Source organism: Paramisgurnus dabryanus, chromosome 22 (assembly GCF_030506205.2).
Source record: "Paramisgurnus dabryanus chromosome 22, PD_genome_1.1, whole genome shotgun sequence".
Classification (NCBI taxonomy): domain Eukaryota; kingdom Metazoa; phylum Chordata; class Actinopteri; order Cypriniformes; family Cobitidae; genus Paramisgurnus; species Paramisgurnus dabryanus.
The window spans coordinates 21,828,838-21,849,686 of NC_133358.1; the positions used below are offsets into that span (position 1 = coordinate 21,828,838).

The window sequence follows — 20,849 nt, forward strand, 5'->3', positions numbered from 1 at the left end:
ACCCAAAACAAAGCGGAGGTTTCTCCATAATTCAATTGCCCTGCCAATGTTAATCCGTGTTTTTGTCCTAAATTGATCCGATTCACGTTTGGCCTTATACGAGCTTCAGCAGATAACTTTTTTTCTTCACAATATGTGAAGTTTGTGTTGGAGTCTGTGTTATGCTGGGAGCAGGTCGTTTCAGTCTGTTATCAGACAGTGTCGTCGCTGTTGAGTAGACGAGGCGAGAGACTCGGGAGCGTGCATGCAGGTGACGTCACTGGATTTCGCGCCAAATCCGGCCCGGTACTTTCACATAAAAATTATAATATTTTTTTTCAGAGGTAATAGCAAAACCTGCAAAGTGTATCATTTTAATGTGAGATTACAACCCCTTCACACAAAGGCAATTGAAAAGGGATTAGTTTAAGTAGAAACACTGCGGACAGCTCCTTTAAAGTGATAGTTCACTTTAAAATGTAAATTCTGTCATTTACTCATCCTCATGTTGTTCTAAACCTGTATGAATTTCTTTTTTCTGATGAACACAAAAGAAGATATTTTGAGAAATGATGGTCAACACACAGCAGTAAGTGACCATACACTGTAAAAAAATTCCGTAGAAATTGCAGCTGGGTTGCCGGTAATTTACCGTAGATTTAAATTTATGTTTTTTACTAGCAACATTTTGTTCAAAGTTAAATGAACATTAAACATTTACAAGTCTTTGTCTTTACAGAGTAAAACAAAAAAACTGCATCAAGCAAAACATTCTGAGAAACAAAATCTGAAGCAAAAAACAGAAAAAGGTTGATGATGATTTCTGGTTCCCAGAATGCTTTGCATGAGGCTGTTATTGTATAGTTTTATTCTGTAAAGATAAAGACTTGTTAATATTAAAAGTTCATTAAACTTTGAACAAACTCTTGCCAGTAAATAACATAAAATGAAATCTACGGTAAATTACCGGCAACCCAGCTGCAATAACATTGCAATTTCTACGGAATTTTTTTACAGTGTAGACTTCCATAGTAGGAATAAAAAATATGATGGAATTTAATGGGTACCGTCAACTGTGTGCTTACCATCATTTATCAAAATATTTTCTTCGTCATTTATCACAATACTTCCAAAATATTTTTTTCCTACTTTGGAAGTCAATGGTCACTATCTGCTGTGTGTTTACCATCATTTCTCAAAATATCTTCTTTTGTGTTCATCAGAAAAAAGAAATTCATACAGGTTTAGAACAACATGAGGATGAGGAAATTATGACAGAGTTTTCATATTAAATTGAACTATCCCTTTAAATATTAGACACACTGCAGCTTTAACATCTAGTTTTAATCCCAAACTTTGTTCCACATGGCATATTTTCCATTGTAAAGATGTTTTTGATTATAACCAACCCAAATTAAATACGAATCTAAGAATTCTGTTATACAGAACATGTGTGTCAGTCAAAGTAGTCCAATATGAAAACAAGTCAGGGCGGGAAAAAGAACAATTACATCTTGTGTGTTTTTAAGTCGAACTCAAAATTCTTGGGAGAAATAGAAAAACAAACCACACAGTCCAGTGGTTTACAAGTACTCCTGCGTCTTTTTATATAGAACGCATTTAAGCACGTTTTTTTCATTACAATCTGTGGTTTGGACGAATTTGTCCTCTAAAGCAGTATTTACACTGTAGACTTAACAGTTGTAGCCAGTTTGGGATGGCGGCGAAGAAATAGTACGCTCCTGTAACCGTTTTGGAAAAGTTAAGTAAGAGTTTTGCTCTTGTTGTAGTTTAGTTAAGGGAACCTAAAAAAAAAGTGAAGCCAATGGTAGCCAAGCTTTCTGTTCCTCGCCTTTCCCATGACCCGCACACAACCGCATCGGCTGTAGCCGCTACTGTATGGCACAAGGTTCCCTTCAGAGGCCACAGCAATATCGGGCCAGTCGTTACAAGCCAACAGACATCTGCCAGGCACATTCAAACACGTTCAGCTAAAAAAAACTCTTAATGTAATATACATTCTGTACATACGGAGCGGTGGGACGCATGGATACATTCAGTACACCAAGAACAACAAACTGAGCATACTGGTGGTTTTCAGGAAGGACGTTCTAGATTAAAAGAGAGGAAACATAGGAAACATCTCATGGGGACATTAAATACGGTTTGTTCTGGGTGTTCAGCAGGCTTTATGGGAAAACATATTTTTTCGTGAAGGGAAGAACATAAATGGTTTCTGAGGACTTTGATTATTTTCTGAATATCCCGTATAGCATTTTAGTGTGAAAGCTTTAGGTGAAGAATAATAATAATATTTCATGACTGCAGACCACAGCATTTACAAATGTTAATAAACCAGATGGTATCAATGCGAATACGGTATTTGCATTTATTTATTTATAGTGGTCCGCAACACTTTCCAGTGATTGTCTATATTGGGATTCTAGCTTAACGCAGCAGGCCTGGTGCTAGAAAACCACACACATATACGCGTCTATGCCAAACCAAGTTCATAAGGGCTAAATCAATGCATTCTTTGCCCTCGAAACAAATACTTAACTGTTAGACAAAGTTTATTTGTTTTCTTTTTTCTTATGACTATGAATCCGTTTATGTCCAAACTATAATTTACTATTGTTTTCTTTTATTGGATTCATTAAAATGGGTAATGTTCTTTTGCGGCCTGATTTTCAAAACAAACAATATATAAAATACAGATTTTGTAATATGGAGAGCGCTAGAAAATTGGCCACGTAAGAATAAATCATTCCATTGAAATTATTGTTGCACAGGACATGGAAATGATGTTTCTTGCCCATGGACTTTACAAAGAATGAATGAGCCTTGACCATTATTTTCATAAAAGCAATAAAGACCTATAATTACAAAAATGCCAATAAGAATTTATCTTTCAAAAATCTATAAAGCTATTAAGGGCGTAATTAAAAAGATCTGTTATTTTTGCACGAGCATCCGTGAAACTTAATCATGTTTATTTTCGCGCAAAGTCTCGAACAAAAACATTAACTTTGAAATATTAATCCAATCTTCCTTATTGATAAAAATTCAAGCGCGAACACAAAGCCATGCCTCATACATACATGCATCATTACACCCTGCCGCAATTACACAGGTTCATTACCTTCCCAAGAGCATCAACAGAGAAAAGAGAGCGAGAACGAGAGAGACAAAAGATAATTGCATCTTATGACACCCAGAGGTGCCCGTGGGCTGAAGGTACTGTGTGAAACCAAACAATGGCTGCTTTTTACGTTTCATATTCTTCATATTCAACAGATTCCCGAAATATAATATTCATCCCTCGCACTTCTGTGTACCAGGTACAGCATATCAATGACTTTTTAAGGTTAAAAATATGTGCTTAGAATGAATAAAAAGATCATGTGGCTCTCCTTCATCATGGCCAAATGTTTTGATCCACAACTTATTTAAGCCCTGGATATTAAGCAATTTTCCCAGGCCTTTAACGGGATTTGATTCCCCGAGGTCAATCTTCCCAGAAATGGCCATTTCTTTACATTACCAACTCAGGTATGATGCTCCCATCCCTCCCCCATCGGCCTGCCGGGGATAAATAATAAATGAAAGTGGTATTTGAGTCTTCAAATCATCCGACGGGTCGGAAGCCCTTCCTCTGCCTGAACTTTGAAAGACGTGTAGTGCCGCCTTCCCATGCTAAAGGTTAGCCACTCGGACAGGCTTCTTGGTTCACTTCAGCGAGCACGAGTAGTTTATAAACATCTCATCGACATGCCATTGGGAACTTTTTTATGGTTTAAATCCTTTTTTTCTCTCTCCTTGTCACCAGGGCAAAGTTAGGAGTCTGAAAACAAACAGAGGAAAAGTTAGCATGCTCCCTAAGTATATATCTGCAGCTAAGCTGGTATTTTCTATTGATTTTTCCCGAAGCCATGTAATTTTGAAAGCTTGTAACAAAGGATGAGGTAAATATCATTTTATTTGCTCAGATGGTCTTAGATTGGATCGGGATGGGGAGAAAAGTAGTGACAAGCAAATGCAGACCAACAACAGCAATTTCATATTATCGCTTTTAGTCTTAACTAGAACGGATCACTAGGAGAAAGAGCTAGGAGAAAGAAAGATCTGTATGGCTAATTACGAAGGCATTTACTCCACTTTAATGAAACAAGGCAAAGCACAAGTTTCCAAGGACCCTTTGATTTGATCATCTGGGAATTCAAAGACGCAATCATGATGGAAAACCTGACGTCAGACAGCTCATCACAGAGACCCATATACACAATGACTGTCTGACGTGTGGCAATAAAACATACAGAAGTGAATTGACTTTGAACTTAAGCTAGTAAACAAGCTTTCAACCATTCTCTCTTTGTTTTGATTTTGAGAACTTTCTCAAAATCTTAATAATAATAAAAAAAACGTAATAAAACAAAATTATTTTATTATTATTAAAATAAAATACACTGACCTAAAGGATTATTAGGAAGACCTGTTCAATTTTTCATTAATGCAATTATTAAATAATAATTTTGCATCATTGAAAGAAGGAATTCCAATATCTTTGTTGAGGGAGTGAGACTACAAATACCCCTTTCTCGGTCAAATAGGCACCAAATTCGAAATGTATGGTCACACGCAGGGCTCAACATAAAGGACTGCCCGGTTGCCCGAGGAAAGCGTGAGAGACGTTCGGGCCAGTAAAAATTATTGTCACTTGCCCGATCGGGCCAGTGCTTCACCCTCAGTCACTAAAATATATTTTCATCAATGTATATTATTTAACATCTTGGAAGCAGACATTTACTTGGGTAAAACACGACAAAAGAAACAATTCAATATTTTGCACAGTTTCCTGTCAGTTTACAGGTAAAGCAGAAAAGTTGGGAGCCTTTTTTCGTTGGAACATGTCTGTTGTATAAAATTATATTTAACTTTTGAATTATTCTTTTTTTTAATATGTGACACTCGACTGGGCCAGTATAAAAAATTATTTGCGTTGAGCCCTGACACGTTCAATAAAGATTAATGGTTCTATGGGTGAAATGCTCCTTTAAGCAATTTTGAGCATGGCATGGTTGTTGGTGCCAGACGGGCCGGTCTGAGTATTTCACAATCTGCTAAATTACTGGGATTTTCACGCACAACCATTTCTAGGGTTTACAAAGAATGGCGTGAAAAGGGAAAAACATCCAGTATGTGGAAGTCCTGTGTGCGAAAATGCCATTTTGATGCAAGAGGTCAGAGGAGAATGGGCCGACTGATTCAAGCTGATAGAAGAGCAACTTTGACTGAAATAACCACTTGTTACAACTGAGGTATGTAGCAAAGCATTTGTGAAGCCACAACCTTGAGGCGGATGGGCTACAACAGCAGAAGCCCGCCACCGGGTATCAATCATCTCCACTACAAATAGGAAAAATAGGCTACAATTTGCATGAGCTAACCAACATTGGACAGTTGAACACTGGAAAAATGTTGCCTGGTCTGATGTGTCTCGATTTCTGTGGAGACATTCAGATGGTGGAGTCAGAATTAGGCGTTAACAGAATGAGAACATGGATCCATCATGCCTTGTTACCACTGGCTGCTGGTGGTGGTGTAATGGTGTGGGGGATGTTTTCTTGGCACACTTTAGGCCCCTTAGTGCCAATTGAGCATCATTTAAATGCCACAGCCTACCTGAGCATTGTTTCTGACCATGTCCATCCCTTTATGACCACCATGTACCCATCCCCAACCCAATAGAGCATCTTTGGGATGTGGTGGAACGGGAGTTTCGTGTCCTGGATGTGCATCCCACAAATTTCCATCAACTGCAAGATGCTATCCTATCAATATGGGCCAACATTTCAAAAGAATGCTTTCAGCACCTTGTTGAATCAATGCCACATAGAATTAAGGCAGGTCTGAAGGCAAAAGGGGGTCAAACACAGTATTAGTATGGTGTTTCTAATAATCCTTTAGGTGAGTGTATGTACGTTACGTAAAAAAATCCACAAAATGGTGGGTTGTTGCATGGTTAGGTCCATTATGGACAAAACCCAACCGCTAGCTTAAAATTAACCTCAGCATTTATTTATTTCTAGTTATTTTCTACTATAACGGTTGGGTTATATGACTAAATCAATACGTTTAAACATTTGTTATTATAGGTTTACAGACAGAGGGCCAAACAGAGGCCATCAAAAGCACTGTTTCAGCACTACAAAGGTCGTTTACAATGATGACGTAGCCTGTCAGGCTGTTTTTCACTTCAGACTTTACAGCCTGGGTTATTTTGGGAAATGCTTATTAGCTAAGGTCAACTAATTATTTGTACACTTAATGAAGGTCACTATTGTAGTCACTCTTTCTACACAGCTCTATACGTGATTGGGTTAAGCACTCTTGTTCGACCCATTCTATCATTTGTTTTTAGACTGTAGTGGACTGACAAAATTACAATCTGGCAGAAGAACAATAGGCTTATTTAACCCTATACGCTAGTGTATGACAAACACATTGCCCTAAACTAACAAAATATGCATTTGGTCCCAAGCTGTCACTGGGGCAGTACTCTTTAAACAGGTCCTAATATGTAATATTTAGACACAAATATATATATTTGGTACCAATATGTATTTTTGAGGTACTAATATAGTATGAAATCTTTAGTTGTAAAGGTGTACTTGCTTCTTACATATATATAATTTACATAGAGAACATATTCAATTAAAGGATGTTCTTGAGAATAACATTTCCTTTTAAGATCATTTATGGTTTAAGTAATTGAAAATCTTTACATACTGTATAACTATAGAAAAGATGGTGGAATAATACAAAGATGATATTCACAACTTAAACTGAATAGACATGAAATCCTTTTGTATAGACTCGCAATGAAATAAAGCACAGTGAGGACCAGAAGTCTGGGTTTGAAATCTAATTTACACATGAAAATAAAAAGTTTCAGGAATTTATATGATAGAAAATAGCTATAGCTATTTCTAAAGATGGTAACTATCCAAATAAACAAAATCTCTGACATTGGCCATGTAAGCTCCTTTGTACAAAAAGTAATATTTCCTATTTTCAACGAAAGCACAAAATATAACCGCTCTTAAATCACAATGCACAATTTCACAAAAGTGAAATATTGGATCAACTAGAAGGACACCTACCCATTAAAAAAAATGATTCATTCAATTTACTTATTTTTTTTTAAGGTTAGTGGTTGCAATCAGTTTATTTAAACAAAGGTTTTTTATTTTATTTTATTTTACATTTTTTTAAATGTAGCTTAAATAATTTGAGTGCTACCACTTACCTTAAAAAAATTTGTAAATTAAATGAATCATTTTTTTTAGTGTGATGGTCCGATTCACAATTTTACATTTACTTTGGTGTGTGAGTGTGTATTAGTACCTGTTAACGATATGCAAAGGTACAAACCACACCAAAGTAAACGATGATGCGAGTTATCGTTTCCAACGTAAATCTCATTTCTTGGACTACAACAAACACACAGATTGTAGGCAACAGTTTGCTTCCTGGGATTGGTGACGAGATGGCCGGCATTATCATAATGCCTCCCGCTTTGGACTCACAGCCTGTAAGTTAACTCCTGTTAGCATTGCATTGTGACCGAATCTTTCAAACATGGTAAGGAGCGTCACATTTCTGGCTGACGTCAGAGGTATTCAGAGAAATCACAACGTACAGATTAGCTGGCCAATCAGGGACACAGAGCTTTTCAAATCCATGTGTTTCAGAAATAGAGTGAAATCTGGAGCTACAAAATGAATGTTTTAAATAATGTGCTTTTTAAAACCATAAACCACACGAACACATTGTATTATACCAAATCCACAAAATAACGTTGTTTTTTTAGCAATGAAATAGGTGCTCTTTAAAAAACTACTTCAATTGGTAATTTTTTTACTTAGTTATGTTTAAGTTAAATCTACTTTGTAAAATGTTTAAGTTGATAAAAACTTTTTTTTTACAGTGTGGGATAACATGTTTTGCACAAACTATACACCCAGTGTTGGGTCAAAAATGGACAAACTAAGCTGTTGGGTTAAATTAACTCAGTAAAAGGTTTATACAGTATTTAAAACCACCCAGCATTTTGGGTTGAAATAACCAGCATATGTAAAACCCTAACAGGTTAACCCAATGTTGGGTTAAGAAAATGATACTGCAAGATGACATACCAAATACAAAATAATTTATAATTTAGTTTTTAATCTTCTTAATCAAATTGTAATTCTGACCAATTCAAAACATTATTGACTATACAGACAGAACCTGTATTGCTTCCACATTACAGACTCATTAAAGTTTCATCCACAATACTGTATATGTCCTGATCCAGTTCTGAACCGAAACTTCTCACTCTTTAGGAACAGTAGTGCGCATTGAGATTTTTGGAGGATTTCCTCTTTTCCTAAAAAAAAACCTCAAGCGAGGATAAGATATTTTCTTTTGGTATGGCAAAGGTGTCGAACAAGATAGGATGGGCATCTCTGCTCGGGCTCTCTAAGTTGCATGGAAAACCCGGTTTATATTCCCACAGATGTCTAACAAGCTGTGGATATGGTACAGGATTATAGACAGGGCCAGATCAATAGCCTGCTGTCTCTGAGGCATCAATATAGATTATGAATCACAGCTAGGAAGTGGTGGGTGATGGCTGTTGCTGGCAGCTCTAAGGATCTGTGTGTGTGTGTGTCAGCGAGCAAGAGTGAGTGAGTGATTTAGTCAGCTTTAATAGACTCTTTGTTTGGGCAAACACACCAGGCAGTGATCACCCGCCATCTGCCAGCTTTTTGCATAATGATACTAACATGCACTGATTCTTAATGATAGAGCGAAAGACCGGAGGCCAGAACAAATGCAATAGTCAATTATGCCTCATCGTTCCTTTCTTGGCTTTATTTCTCCCTCAACTGTCGCTCCGCTATTATAACATTCATGAGTCTCGCAAGGAATTGTGTACAACTCAATACTGTTTGACTCCCCCGAATCAATGCCCCACATAAAGATCCGTCTCAACTCGTCTGACATCGGCCGTGTTAAATCGTACGAAATCTCAATCGAGGGTATGAGCATCGCACTTTAGCCAAAATCCATAACCTTGATGAGTTCACTCTGAGCGGCAGCTTTACATATCCAACGTATTGAATAGTCTTGATCTGCTTTCCATTAATATTGGCATGTGTCTACATCCCAAAGAGCCATCTATCACAACAGGAGAGCGCAGGGTTACTTAAACACAAACTAAACATGACATCTCGCTTGCCCAGAGCAACACGGCACAGGCCGGCGGCGGCGTGCCCCTCGACTCGTTATCTCAAAGATTGCTATTGAGTACCTGTCAAAGGTTATGGCACCAGAGGTTGCCCTGACTTAAGAAAAATGGGTACAAACAGGGTCAAGGATACCAGCCCAGCAAAATAAAGCAATGTTGCAGAAACTAAGCTCGTACGTCAGATAGCATAAATACGAGAAATTTGTGCACTTCAACCTGAAAGACAATACAGTATGTATTTGCCAACACTGAAAACATTGTTAGGAACTGTAAAATAATAAAGGGTGAAAAAGTAAGAACGAAAATGTCAATGTATCGCTGGTATGACTGATGTGGATCACTTTAGGACGTTTATCTAAAGTTGCTCTCCCAAACATAAAATAATCTTATCATTTACTCACTCTTTTGCCATCCTAGGTGTACAGTATTTGAAAGTAAATAAGGGATGGGCATTTTTCAGTAATATAATATTCAATGTTTGAACTCATTAAAAAACAATTATTCGAATATTCGTTTATTTAAATGACGTTAATTATGAGATATATATATATATATATATATATATATATATATATATATATATATATATATATATATATATATATATATATATATATATATATATGTGTATGTATGTATGTATGTATGTATGTATGTATGTATGTATGTATGTATGTATTTTTAAGTTGAAAACGTAAAAAAAGCCTGCATATCTTCTTTATTTTGTTTGACATGTTTTTGTGAAGAACGACAACCATATTTAGTCTACCTGCTTCGGTGAAAGCCTTTTCGAAAGCCTGGAGAAAACGCACTCTGCACCGTGGTTATCCGGTAAGAAGTAAGAACAATAGTTACGTATTATTACATCAATAAATGTTCTCCATTTCGTTCTCCATGTCTGTCTTGTTTATTAGCTCTATATTAACAAAATAAACTACGCTGTATAACAGAAAGCTATTAAATCTCTCATTTTATTACACATACGTAATTGCCGAAACAATCAGAAATACATACAAATTAATTTTCATGTATATATTCCATTAAGGGCCAGATTTACTAAACGGGGCAAATTGGAGTGAGAGCGCAATTCCAAAAAAGCGTTGACATGAGTGGAAATATTTGTGGATTATTTACTAAAAAGGTGCAAATTAAATAACACAGGCGCCAAAGATTATTTCCACAATGACCAACGCAATCTACTAAGAGTTAGTTTAGGATCCAAATTAGTTTAGGATCGCAAATAAGCTGATGAGTTAACGCGTGATGCACTTGATTTCAGCACCATGAACATCACAGCTAATGAAGCCATAGGACACTGAAAAGTAAAGGTTTACAATAAGTTTTGAAATACCTGGCTTTTGCAAACAAAAAAATGGCTTGTCAAACAATAATTTAAAATAATATGTTCCTCTGGCATTCCAAATAAACTATTACATGTTAAAACAATCCTCTGTCTTGTATCACACGTTTTCTGCTCTCTGTGATGTGATTTTTTCAGTAATAATTGCAGCCATTTCAAGCGCAAAGTAATTTAAGACATGCTTTGTTTGGCATTAAATTATGTCGCAAATATCAACCATAAGACACGAGCAAACATAAGTAAATTGCAATGTGTGAATCATTTAAATAATCTCCTCCCAACAATTTTGCGTCTAAAATGGAAACTCCTAGAAATACATGCAATTCAGTCGCAAATTTTAGCGCTAATGACCACTGCGCTTCTTTGGTAAATCCCAGCTGTCATTTTTAACGACAAAATTATAGTTTGCGCTAACACAAGCTGTTAGTAAATCTAGCCCATAGTCTGTAAAAGACTTGTACATGTGAAGTAGCCCTGCGCTGGCGTATTAAAAACAAACAAACATTCAAATAGAATTTTTTCTATTCAAATTATTTTGCAGATCGTATATTCGACCATTCGTGAACATCCCTAATGTAAATACAATCCAACATGGAACAACCATAACTAAAGTAATCCCAACTGGTAAATAAAACAATTGGTTTGTGTTAGAAAATACTCCACTTATAAGATTAAAATGTTCAAGGACAAAAGAAGTTATGGCTTTAAAGGTGGAAAAGAGGATGTTTCCGCCGACTGAGAATCCAAAGACCGTTACTGAGTTTTTTAAATGAGCGCATGCGTAAGAACAGCCTCCCTCCTTCACAGCTCATTTCTAGGGAACGCCTTCCAAAACTCGTGCACGAGTATTTGAACACGAGTGTTTGTTTAACACCGGCATATGCTGTGTCGCGTGACTCGCGTCAGTGGATTCATTATGTGAAATGATATGATAATAAACACATAAGACGTAAAGTTAGATCATTCGACGCTACTCCCCATTTCAACTAGCATTTAGCAGACTGGTCACTGCCTTACAACTACAGTACACAAACAACGTCAATATACCTGAATAACAGTACAACAATAATTATTCCCCAAAGAAAGAATAATCACTGTTACCTGTCGGGAAGAATTTTTGCGAACTGCGCGTCTGTCTTGACACCTCTCTGTTCCTTCATTGCTCTCCAGTGTTGAAATGTTTCTCCAATAACGATTCTGGTTACATTAAGTTACGTTCTTATGCGATTTTCTCCTCTTCTCAGCGACTTAAAAAGTCTTTCTTTTACGTCCTCCTTCGGGTTTCTTCTCTTCCGTGGTGCAAATTTCGAGGAGGAAAGCAGGATCGACAATGAAAACAAACCGAAACTTAAGACGGAGTTTCATGCGCTATGCGCATGCGTCACTCGTTTAAAGTTACTGGAGCGTGCACTTCTCTCACAAGGAACGTAATGGCAGTGATTGACAAGCCAGAGGGCCAATCGCTCATGCGATGATTACGTCAACGAGTGGCTGATGTTTTTAAGGCCGTACCTTATGCACAAATGACATATATTAAATTTATTACTTTCAGTGCACCTAATAAATAGTCTTTTATCATTTAGTAAAGACAGTTTCAAGTAATATTGCAAAAATGTATTAAACAAACATCCTCTTATCCACCTTTAAAACCTTCAAGGACAAAAGAAGTCATGGCTTTAAAACCTATCCTATTGCATTTTACATGAATTGCGGGCTTCTGACAGATATGGACTGAAAGGAGCGATACCAAAAGAGACCAATGAGTAATTACAAACGGGTCTTTTTGAAAACGGCTTATCTTCAATTGCTTTTAATTCCTGAGCATTATAGGATGAATTTATTCCTGAATTTATTGTACCCTATTGCCTTTTTTCCTTATATTTTTTTTCAGAGGGACTCTGGTGCTGTCAAGGTCGAAAAGAACACAGGACGCTGGAAATGATTAATCTGTCAATCTACATCAACGCTTCCTGCTGTGTTCCCTCCCAATTGCCTTCCCAGCTCAGCGTGCAGAATGATAGGCTCCTTCCAGCTCCACCGTTTCCTCTACGGCAAGCAGTAATGTGATGACAAGCTACAACGTAGCACATAAAATTACTTGTTGGAGCCTATTTTACATCTCTACCCCAGACTGTGCTTCCATCTCTCGTGTCCCTATGGCAGGCCATTTCACTATAAATACAATGATTACTGCTATTTTCAAACTGGGTTCAAATCAGCCCAAAAAAATGCCACAGTGCTATCTTTGCCTGCCTTCTTGTCGCAGAACAGCGAGAAACTATAAACAATGCACTAACTTCCATGCAAAGGGCAAGTATCTCATGAATCAATGTAAAATGCACCATCATTTGAATCCGAGATACGCTTTTTGCAATGCGGTAAACAACAGGAGTGAATAAACAAGAAACAATATCAATGGAGTGAGCTACAGACAGCCTCAGTGCTGAATTCAAATACCAGCCCATGTAACATTAATTCACCATGCACACATACATATAAAACAAAACAGCACTATCCTGGCCAAAATAACAGCAACATTTTTATATTTGTGATCGCTTTTTATACAATGCATAGTGACAGAAAACTTAGAGTTAAGTTGCATCATTTGTTGCCTGATGAGAAAGTGATTGAACAGATTTATTCTTCAGTATTCCACAGATTTACTCCGGTAATCTTTGAGTTTTTCCTTTAACTTAGTCCTGGGTTTATTCGTCAAGACTTTGTAACACCACCATGATTCGCTGTCTTTTTTGAAATTGAACGCAAAGTAAAAAGATCTATTGCCACTCTCCAGGCAAAGCCAGAACCTTCCACCTCCAACTTTACTGCGTTCCAGTCAATCAAATGTCACATTCACATGTTTACCACATGATGTCACCATGAGATGCCGAGTAAACTTCATTTTTTTTGTGGCAATTATGGCAAAAGCTGTTTTTTAAACATTCATGTTCAATCATAAATATTACATGCTGTAAAAATTGTTCAAAGTTAGTTTAGGATTCACATAAGATTAGGAAGAGCTTGCCGCCATCTTGTCCATGATGTTGTGTATCCGAGTCCAGACGTCGTGTATCCGAGTCTAGACGTCGGGTATACAATACAATACAATACAATACACCTGTATTGTCAACCGGTTGAAATTTGTCTTTGACAAAATGATCACACAGAGGATGAGTTGGGTCTTTTGACATACTCTCCGCTTTCAAAACACATCTTGAGGTGTAAACCTCACCCAACTTACTCTGTGGTCTGCCAATAATTTTACTAGCTGTATTAGTGACTCTTGCCAGATTATTTTCTGCTTACAGTTTAGATGCCCATACCATGAGGTTAAATTATAGGTCAACACACTCTCCACCAACGATTTGTACTGTAGGCAAACTCCAATATGTTTTGACTTCCTCCAAACCTACAGTTTCTCCGTATTAGAAATAATCGTTGCATGCATTTTTTCACAATATTATTAGTGTTATCACAAAATTCAACTTACTGTCTATATATGTGCCAAGATATTTAAAATGATCAACAATCTCAACCGGGTGACCCTCTATCAATACCGGCACAATTGCAACATCTTGCCTAGTACGACTAATAACTTATTCCTTGGTTTTCTTTATATTTAATACCAGTGCACTACCAGCCCAAGAGTTCCTCAACATATTTCACACTGTAAAAAATACTTTGCTGCCTTAAAATTTTTTGTTGAATCAACTCGGATTTACAAGTCATTTCAACTTACTATTATTTATCTTGACTAGAGATGAGTTGTTATAACTACAGGTGAGTTGTTATAACTTATAAAATTAAGTTGACTTTTCTCTACTATATTTTTAAGTTGTGCGTCGGGAAATCCGAGTCCAGACGTCGGGTATCCGAGTCCAGACGTCGGGTATCCGAGTCCAGACGTCGGGTATCCGAGTTCAGACTTCGGGTATGCGAGTACAGAAGTTGGATATTCGACTTCGTTTGCCATTTCAGGCATTTACTTCCGGATTTGAGGTGGGGGAAATCCAAAATCTTGTTGTCTGGAATGCAGCGTAAAGTGTCTGAGATTCATATCAGCTATTGAGACTTTTTGAAATGCTTTCTGTATTTACTGATTTTGGCTATACAAAAATTAAGGTTGATAAAAATGATCAATATTTCGATATCAATTTGCAATGTCCCAAAAGTGTCAACAAGGTAAAATATTGTGTAAGTGACATTTGTTTTGGTTTACCTGAAACGGGTAATCCACAACAATACACAACAATAGAAAAAAAATGCAATAGTGTCAATCATCACAGCACTAAAAATGTATTTACTCTCTTTACTTCACATTTAAAATGTATAGAAAGAATATATTTATCCAATAGTATTAAGGACAAACAACCTCACCGAGAAGTTGATAAAAAAGCTAAATTTACAATCTAAAAAAATAAGCTCAGTTGATTTAACTCATAGTTGGGTCAAATAAAGACAAACCCAACTGTTGGGTTATAAATAACCATATGCTGTGTTGTTGTTACCGAACTATGGGTTTGTCCATATTTGACCCAACTACAGGTTAAAACCACCCAACATTTTTTAAAGCATATGGTTTTGCTTTTCTTTGTAAACTTATAACTAAAATCCACAAAATTTGGAAACTTTGAAAAGTTTAATTCATCATCCAATCAGATTAGAGACTGATAGATTAACAAAGTGCTATATGTATACTGTGATATATATCAGAGGGTCATAAAACACACTTTGGGTGGTCTATGGGCCTGCCATCTGGGTCTAAACCAGTTATGCTCTAAGAACTCATTGAGAAAAAAGACATGGAGCATAAAGCTAGACCATAAGAATACAAGTCTTTGTTCTATCTCTAGCAAAGCATCATACATTTTCTCTCCCTGCAATTAGAACTAGCCTGTTGTTGCTTATGAGAAAAGACGGATGCTTTTCAAAGTGCATTAAGAGGGAATCTGTGTTCATGTGGGCCTAATAAGGAAAAAGCAATTACCAACATGCATCCGATTCTACGAGTGATAACAAAACCACATCACCCGCAAAACCCGTAAACACTAATTGTGGAAGACCAGCGTCGTTTATTAAAAGTTTGGAAATCTGTCCAAGATGTGTACAAATCCATTAGATTTTTTATTTGGGACTTAAAGAGTTATGTGATTCCCTGGGATCCAATCGGCATCAATCAGGCATGGTAAATTGGATTCTTGAATAGGAAAATCCCTGGGGGAGGACTGATGCTATCTGGATCAGAGACATGCCTGATTTTTTTCCAAACCCTTCACTGCTTAGTGCCACTGTGCACTCCGGGTTCTGCTCTCACTTTAGGATGAACGAAACCATAATACGTATTGATTAACTCATTACTGCGTATTATTCACTTGATTTGGGCTTGGATTGTGCTTAAAGTCAGGACCTGTCAGTTTGAGGGGGCCAGGGAGGTGCTTGTAGTCACCTTAGAGAAAAACCTGGAGGGAGGGCATATAGGAAAGGAGGGAAAGCCTACTTTCACTTGCTTGAAATCTGCTTTACATGGACCTTAACAAAGCGAAATTTAAAGAAATTATGGTAATTTACATTTGTGCATTTTTTTGAGTTAGAGATAAAAAAGCATGCTTTTCCTTTGGAGCTTTTGTAGAGTCCAATAATAATGATAAAATAAAAGAAAATAAATATTTAAAAGAAAATTATCTTTGCTTGATAAGGGGTAGAGCACGGTCATGGGTGCAAACCCAGGGAACACACATGCTAATAAAAAAAATGTATGTCGCTTTGGATAAATTTTTCATAAATGTAAATAAATAAATACATTATTCATAAAAAAAACAATTAAGAGATTAAAAGGTTTTATTTTCCGTTAACAGATGTAATCTGTGTTCATGGCAGCAATTAGTTCCCATGATGCTCTGCACAGGTTTCAGTGTTTGCTGTTGAGCCACACAGCGCGGTGCAATATCCAGTTAATCAGAGATCCTGCCGATAAATGAAGTTTGATTTCAGGGGACAAGGTCAGGCAATGAATGGACACGGGTCAAAACTCAAGCATCAGGGTGAGCCATCTCCCTGCAAGCGCTACAAATCGCGCCGTACGAATGGGTCGACCCCCTTTTAATTCACAAGTCATTTGCTTCATCTGCCTCAGAAAAGCAACGCATTAGGGCATCACCGTAGCCATTGTCCGATCACGTGATCACTGCAGGAAAATTAGACCGGCAATGCCACTGCATTTTTTTGTATATTTTCGCGCCCGTGCCTGCGGCTCGCGTGATTGAGTGATTTCCGATACACCGTCAGAGCAAATCACAATCACTTAATACGATCTTTGGGAAGTGGGGCTGAAGAGGACACAAGTATTAATATAAGACTGTGCCGAAACTGACACGTTGTCCCTAAGCCCTAAGGCAATATTACTCGTGCCCCCCCTCCTCCTTCCGTGATAGAAGAAATGCTGTCTCCATAGCAATTACCTAAGTCTTTTATCAGTCATTTCAAAGGAAGAAAATTAGGGCAATTGTGTCAGGACAGTCATATGGGCAGAAATTGCACACTTATTCTGACCACTTATGTCTCTGACTTTGTTCCTGGCTGATGGGGGCTATTGTTCGCTGCCTTGCCTTTGAAAGCTTGATTGGGTTTGAGCAGATGTACTGTACCAGAAAGGGACGGCTTTTGTTTCCTCGGCTACTGCTTTTTATTTTAGTTCTAGTTGAATATAAATTACAGCTCTGTCTCTGTTTACACAAAGAGCCTTTAAAACACATCACGCTACTTATTTCGCCGCCCGTAGCCAAATAGAAAACCAAATCATAACACGTCTGATTAAAATGTCTGTTTTTATCGCATCTACGAGTTTTAGCTCATTTTTTCGAGCTGAAGAGAAAAAGAGGCACTTGAAAGTGATGAATCGCAGCTTAAATTTAAGTAATTGAAGAGCAAGCATTAATTACCGGACGTTTTACTACTTACAGTGAACTGACACTGCATATTGATTGAAATTACAAGAGGGGAGAGTTAAATATCGGTGAAATTAAAATGAGCAGGATTTAACCGGGCAAAATCGTGTAATTAGAAAAGAGCAAGATAATTGCTAGGAGGACTTAATCCAGCGCCCCGAGTATTGTAGTAAAAAGCCCAGATGATTTCCTTGCAGGAGATGATAAGTCGAACTTAGCTTAAATGTTCGGGATGCTCAGCGAGGGACCTGCGAGTCTAATCTATCCCAAGTTTACTGCCCGTGCCCTGTTCTCTGTCTGTCTTAGCATATTGATTTCCAAGCTGTCTTATTGGTTCCTAACATAATTATACTAGGAGTAGGTCTCTTAGTGCAGCTAATACATTTACACCATGACATCTAGGGAAGCTTATAGTCATGTCATTTATTCAGGCAGAGGATTGAGGCTGGTAAAAGGCTGCTGTAAGCAGTGAATTTGAGGATTTTCGAAAATGAGGGAGAGAATTAAGTTGCAGCCCGCAAGAAATGCCCAAATCAATATTAGAGATGCATCATAACCCATAAGCATGAAAATGTACCGCTACAGCTATGGGCTGTTTTGTGGGAGGGGGGTTTAATCATGAAATGAACAAAAAGGACTGTAAAAATGTCCTTGAAATCAGTAGGGATTATCATTAGCAGGCGGAAAGTGACGTATTTGTGAGTTAAAAAGAAAAATTAATGAGAAGAAAATGTAGAGTGGGATTTTAGCCATCAGAAATAGATTTGTCGGTGAAAGGTGGGTGATAGATGATACATACTAAAATAAAATAAAATTAAATGTAAGTTTAAAAAAAAAATGCTGTTCAGATATTTCTAACATTATCCAGTAGCCTGCACTGCATAAGTGAGGGGAGTGGGTTGGGACCCACTTGTGGGGTAAGGTGGGTTGCGAAAAGTCACTTGGCTGTTGCGATCAGAGGCATCATGCCCATTTGAACTGATTTTTTTTTTTTTTTTTTGAGCCAAATGGATTTTGCATTCAACCTCATAATCAAAGAAGCGTCCATTAATCTGTTACGCTCTTTTAGTCTGTTTAATATGCACAATATTATCAATTATGTGCTGCATCCTTGTCACTTTTCTGAGACTTTTTCAGTTTTGATAGTGTTTTGATCATGAAACATACTTTATTCTTGAGGCAGGCGCTGCAGTCAGCGCAGTCGCAGACATTATCAGCATCTGAGCGCGCTCACAAGCTCTTTGCTGTTGCTGCTGCATTTGGCTATCTGAGGATTTAAAACGTGTAAGAAACGCTCACAACATTTCCAAACCCCAGCACGGTGATGTGCAGTTAACCTCCTCTGTTTAGAAAATATATGGTTTAAAATGTGACCATCTCGACGTTATATTAGTAGATTTCGAGATTCATTTTGGTACAACGCCAAAGTTCGCCAGAGTTCACCGGGGGGCCGAATCACACATGCTCACGTAAAATGTAATGCAAAAATCCGTTTTTACATCTAAATAAACATTAAAATCAATCACGTGGCTATGTTATTTTTCTTGTTTATATACTTTATGGATTTAAAATTACATTAATTTTATAGGATTATGCAGTTGTAGTGTAAAATGCATTAATGACACAATTAAACAATTAAACCAAACGTTAAAATACAAATCATGCCGTTTCAGATTTAAATATGATGCCATATGTCATTATTCCGATTGAATAGTATTTGACATAAAAGTTAATCAACACTTTTTGCATGAAGGCAGGGGCACTCAGATTGTTAGAAATGTAAGTGCTATGGAAATGACTGAAAGCTATTTCATTTAATGTCTGTGTATGCACAAATTTCTGTGAGCTGTGCGCACACTGTGCCCCCTTAAAAAAATGGGTGCATGACGCCCCTGGTTGACATGAATGACACAAAAACAGTTTAGACAAACTAATAACTAGCATTGAGAATGATTTTGATATGATATGTCATAAAGTAGTTTGATAATGCAATTAAACTTTCATTACAGTAATAAAATGACAAAGAAAATCAATAGTACTTATTATAAAAGAGAAAAAAATTCATTTAAAAATATGTTGGTCGGTCATGGGATTATACCCATTTAACTTTTCGCTGCCAGCGTTTTAAAAAAAAGTTGCCAGCCAGCGCCAGCATTTTTCATGATTTTAACAAAAGTTTAATGCCTTTCAGAAAATGATCTTGTTAAATATATAAACATACAATATATCAAATGAAAAAACAGACCCTCTGCTTTAAAAAAAAAAAATTCATCCTACCTTCATTAGTTCTCTTTTTATCACTTTTCAAAAATGGGTACACTGTAAAAAATCCTTTGCTTCCTTAAAAAAATTGTCAAATCAACTTAGATTTACAAGTCATGTCAACTTACTATTATTTATCTTGACAACAGATCAATTCTTACAACTTATTATAACTATATTTTAACATCTCACCTGTAGTTATAACAACTCATCTATAGTCAAGATAAATAATAGTAAGTTGAAATGACTGGTAAATTGAAGTTGATTTAACAATCAATTTTAAGGCAGCAAAGTATTTTTACAGTGTAGGTTTCTTCAAACACACATTTTGAGCAAAAAGCTGAGACAATTCCATTTTTGTGAAGGACTTTTGTTAGAGATCAAATTCAGAGCGATCCTCAAAACATACACGGACATGCTGCTGCTTGCTCTAGGGCGATACTCTGGGTTTAATCAGTTGCGGTCCACCTGGTGGATAATAGCTGTATTGCGGAAAGCCGGAAACACTCGTCATTTGCGAGATAACTCGTCAATGGCCGCGAAAGAGTTAAGTGGGCCGGGAAAGAAAAAGTTTGGAAACCCCTGGCATAAGTGATGTCAGCATAAAAATTTACATTTACATGTATGCGTGTTTCCTGGGTTCAAACCCATGACCATTTGCACTGCTGACTCAATGGGGCTATAGAGAAACACTGAAAAAGTAAAAAAAAGTAATTTCAGGTAAAGTTTTCTGGTTAAATATTACAAAGGTAAACATTAATAGTCATATACTGTATATTTTGTGACCCTATCTTTGAAATCCAAGTTAAAGTCTAATAATCTTATGACGAGATCAGGAGCATCATTGATTTCATTTAAATTTTCAGTAAATATTAAAGATATCAAGGTTATATTTTTACAGACTGTGTGTTTTTACAGCTGGGTTTTCACAGACTAGGTCACATTTATGTAACTACATGCATGTTTATGACATAGAAAGATTCATCTTTTACAACCCCACCACCACATC

The 20,849-nt window shown here is 36.9% G+C and overlaps 1 protein-coding gene and 1 long non-coding RNA gene across 2 annotated transcripts in view; both read right to left on the reverse strand.

Annotated features, from left to right (window-relative positions):
- Positions 1 to 20,849, reverse strand: part of pign (phosphatidylinositol glycan anchor biosynthesis, class N) — a 277,518-nt gene that overhangs the window by 80,594 nt on the left and 176,075 nt on the right. The window lies entirely within an intron of this gene.
- LOC135740550 (uncharacterized) overlaps positions 3,688 to 20,849 on the reverse strand; it is a 68,681-nt gene continuing 51,519 nt past the window's right edge. Inside the window, exon 3 of the long non-coding RNA XR_010529202.2 lies at positions 3,688 to 3,823. This is a non-coding gene — a long non-coding RNA (uncharacterized lncRNA). The remainder of the gene's footprint in view (positions 3,824 to 20,849) is intronic.